The following is a 4,593-nucleotide window of genomic DNA, read 5'->3' as shown; positions in this document are numbered from 1 at the left end:
CCAAATACTTAGGTTGCACAGTTTTAAGAACTTTCCATTGAGTGCCCTTGAAACATTTTCCCGTCTAAATCTTGCAGTATAAAGGCATTCCCAAACATGACTTTATGAACTTTGAATGGACTTTCCCATTTAGAGGACCATTTGGCAAAGATGTGATCTTTATAGTCATACTCCAGAAGTTTCATTTTCCACACCATGTCTCCTTCTAAAAAGATTTTATGTTTCACCTTTTTATTGTATGACTTTGCTACTTGTTTTTTTTTTGGGGCTTCAATCTTTGGTAACGCTTGAAGTCTTCCTCCTTCGATATTTATTAATTTCAATAGACATAGACTGTTAGTAATATTCTTGACTTATGTCCATCTGATTGGCTATCCTAGCAGACTTAGCGCTCAGCTCTACTGGTACAACTGGTTCATGCCCATGTACCAATTGGTTAGGGGTAGTCCCAATTGCATCTCTTTTTGATGTTCTATTTACCCAAGTAGCATAGTGTAGGAGAACATGCTAATTCTTAGGATTTTCATCCACCATTTTAGCAATCCCTTTAGAAATTACCTTGTTAGTGGCTTCGGCCTATCCATTAGCTTGAGAAAAATAAGGGTAGAGTGAATCTTTTGAATCTCGAATTCCTTGAGATAGGAAATGAACTCATGTCTGTAAACATGGTAGCTTGATCCACTGTTATGGATTCAGAAATTCCATATCTTGTAAAGATTTTCTCTTCCAAGAATAAGATTACCGCCCTTGCATTAAAGCTCTTAAAAGCTTGGACTTCGATCCACTTTATGAAGTAATCTGTAGCTATCAGGAACATACTCATGGTGAGCTGGTGAAGGATATTTAATAGGCCCAATTGCATCCATTACCCAATCTCTAAAAGGCCAAGGCTTGATTTTAGGGTGCAACTCTATCGCTGGTACCCTGCTTATTGGTCTAAAGAGCTAACATTGTTTATAGCCTTTTGCATATTGTAAACAATCTTGTCTAACAGAAGGCCAATAAAAACCCATATGATGGATAAACCACCTCATCTTCATCCCAGTCTGATGTGACCTACATATACCATGATGAACTTTGGCCAAAATAGTTAACACTTTCTTTGAACTGACACAAATAGGTCTTGAGGATCTAATCTATATAGCTTACTTCCCATGAGGAAATATTTCGTAGCTGCAAGCCAAACTTTAGCTGGCACCTTTCCTCTTGAAGGGTTATCAAGTACTCTTTGATTTCTCTTCTCCAATCTGTGTCTTGAGCAAGGATACTGTATTTGTGCACTTCTACCTTCACCTTTTCATCTAAAGGTTTAAGCTTGTATATGCTTATATGAATAACCGATTCATTAAAACCATCACAATCAAGCAATGAAGCTTGTTGTGCCAAAATTTCAGCCTCTTTATTTTCTTCTGATATATTCAAAAGCATCGATTAGCTCTTGAATAATAGATGCGAAGGTCATCGCTAGAGGTGAAATCCTTTTGTATTCTTTGTTCACTTGGGCTATTACCCATTAAGAATCGTCTAGCACCTTGACTCTTATAGTGCCCATATCTTTGAGAGTCCTCAATCCAATTACCAAGGCCTCAAACTCTGCTCTATTATTTCTGCATTGAGTTGAGAAAGTGATCGCCATTTTAGTCACTACACCGGAAGGTGAACAAATCACAATTACAGCCCCAGTTGACTCTCTCCTACTAGATCCATAAAAGAACATAGCCCATGGTTTCTCTTATTGTACCATTACATTTTCCATGGGTGGATGATCAGCCAAGAAGTCTACCAGCGCCTGTCCTTTGACAGCCTTTTGAGGCACATATGTCAGCTCAAATTATGATAGATGGATAGTCCATTTGCATAACCTTCCTTTGATGAAAGGATGATTCAACAAGCATTTGAGTACCGCTGTTGGTGAAACAATCTCCAGTGGAAAAGCCATAAAATAATGATTAAGTTTGATGGAAGCATCATACAAACTTAAACACCATTTTTCTGCATTGGTATATCTTAAATCAGTATCATGTAAGATTTTACTTAGATAGAAAATTGACTATTCATGACCCTGTTCATTCTCTTGGGTTAACATGCTTGCAATTGAATCTTTTGTAGCTAAAAGATACAACCTTAATAGCTTTCCATTCTTTTTGGGATGAATTAATATTGTTGGAGTAGCCAGTTTCCTCTTAATTTGTTCAAAGGCCTCTTGGTTCTCTGGTTCCCACTTAAACTCTTCTCCTTGTTCGAGTTTAAGGAGAGGGGAAAACACTTTCGTCTTTCCAGCCAAGTTAGTGATAAACCTTCAAACATAATTGATTTGTCCCATAAACTTCTGTAATTCCTTTTTGTTGGTCGGAGGTGATGCTTCAAGAACAACCTTAGCTTTGTTTTCATCATCCTCTATACCATTCCTATCGACTAGGAATCCCAAGAAGTTACTAGCTTTAACCCCAAAGGCACATTTCAGGGGATTCATTTTTAGATTGAAATTTCTCATTCTTTCAAAAGCCAGAATGAGATGTTCTAATTGCTTTGATAAGTCATGGGATTTCACCAAAACATCATTTATATAAACCTTTATAAAATTGCCTATCATTTCATCAAATATGAGATTCATAGCTCTCTGATACGTTGCCCCTGCATTCTTAAGTCCGAACGACATTGCCACATATTCATAAAGCCCCAAAGAACCTGGACACCTAAATACAGTCTTTGAGCGATCATCTTCAGCGATCCATATTTGATGATACCGAGCTAAACCATCTAGCGTTGATACAAACTCATGTCTTGATGAGGCATCTATCAATATATCTGCTACAGGCATGGGGTATTGATCTTTTGGGGAATTACTGTTGATGTCTCTATAATCTATGCATATTGTAATTTTTCCATTCTTCTTAATCATAGACAAAATGTTAGCTATCCATTCTGCATATTTGGTGGGTTGTATAAATACTGCCTCCAAGAGTTTAGCAATTTCTTCCTTTATCTTTGGAATCAATTTTGGCAACAAATGTCTTGGATTTTGGACTATAGGATTGTAACCTGGTTTGATGGGAAGCTTATGCTGGATGATAGAAGGGTCTATACCAGGCATTTATTGATGCTCCCATGCAAAACAATCCTTATATATATATGAAGTATGTCAATCAACAATGACTTATCCTTTTCAAGTAGTGCCTTACTTATGTAAATGAACCTAGGTAGTCCATTTGTTCCGAGATTGACTTCTTCTAGAGGATCCTGGACTAATTGTTTGATATCTTCACTCTTGGGCCATACCTTCTCATTCTCTTCCCCACCATAAAACTCTTTATTAGAGCTTGCAATTGTCGAGTATGGTCGTCAGATTTTGAGTAGTCAGATAAACATTTTGGATCTTCTATGAATGTGTTAACCTCTATACCATACTGAGAATAATGACTTGCATATAAATTTTGAAGAGCTAATAAAGTACCATATCTAAATTTGCTTTTTGTGTAAATATCCATAAAATTTGTCTACATTACAACTATGACAACTGTACACAAAAAAAATACTAAATATATTCAATCTAGAGTACTTCAAACCCAGAGCTGGACTCTACAAGTGAGTTGTGTCTGTCTTCATCTGCATCAGCCTCTTCTATTTGAGTGATTGCACTTGATACTACCTTTAATTTAGGAACTGATTTAGAATCAAGTTTGAGTACAATCTCATCTGTCTTTGGTGTTGACTTCACAAGAACCCTGGGAAAACCTTGGTTAGTATAAATCATAAAAGCCTCTACATCAGCACAAATTACCTCGTATTTATCACAATTCCGCAATATTTTTTTCTGAAGCAAAGATGAGGTGATAGCATGCGTTTGATGCAACCATTCTCTGCCTAGGATAACAATACAAGATGCTTCTCTTTTTCCTATAAACAATGCTGAAATAGTCCTAGTTGTACCTACTTGGATTTCAATACATGCTAACCCTTCAGTACGTTTAGACTTACCATTGAAACCAACAATATTAATCTTAACACTAGCAAAATCTTTCTTTTTTTTTACCAATTTTATTAAAAACTATAGTGGCTCTTGTATCAACTAATACTTTTCCTGGCTCATACCCTTCAAGTTTCACAGTCACGAAGAGAGGTTTGTTATGTGCATTATTAACATTGTAATTTCTCAACAAATGTTGAATGACTAGTTATTCCTGATCATGTGTCACTGCTTCTCTACTAGGAGAACTAGATGTTGCCTTATTCAATTATGCAGATATAGTAGAGAGTTTATACTTACCTCCGGCTTCTACCTGATGCACTTCATCTGCCCATGAACTGGTGCTGGGTTTCACCACTTGAGCTCTAAACTCCACTAGTAAAGTCACGGTATTGTAATCTACCTCGCAATCCTCTTCTGAATACTTTGACAGAAATTCCAGATCACACTTTGAAACTTTCAGATCAAGACCCTCTAGGTCATAGTCTACTAACTCGGATGCCGATTGATCTATGGCTATCAAATCCTCACCCAAGCTTTCTTCCTTGTGAAATTCGGGAACTTGATCTTTTTCAGGGATGTTCTCCATCAATTCCTTCACCATGGGATGATTTTGGATATCATCA

Source organism: Chenopodium quinoa, unplaced genomic scaffold, assembly GCF_001683475.1.
Source record: "Chenopodium quinoa cultivar QQ74 unplaced genomic scaffold, ASM168347v1, whole genome shotgun sequence".
Taxonomy (NCBI): domain Eukaryota; kingdom Viridiplantae; phylum Streptophyta; class Magnoliopsida; order Caryophyllales; family Amaranthaceae; genus Chenopodium; species Chenopodium quinoa.
Note: the sequence above shows the minus strand (reverse complement) of the source record.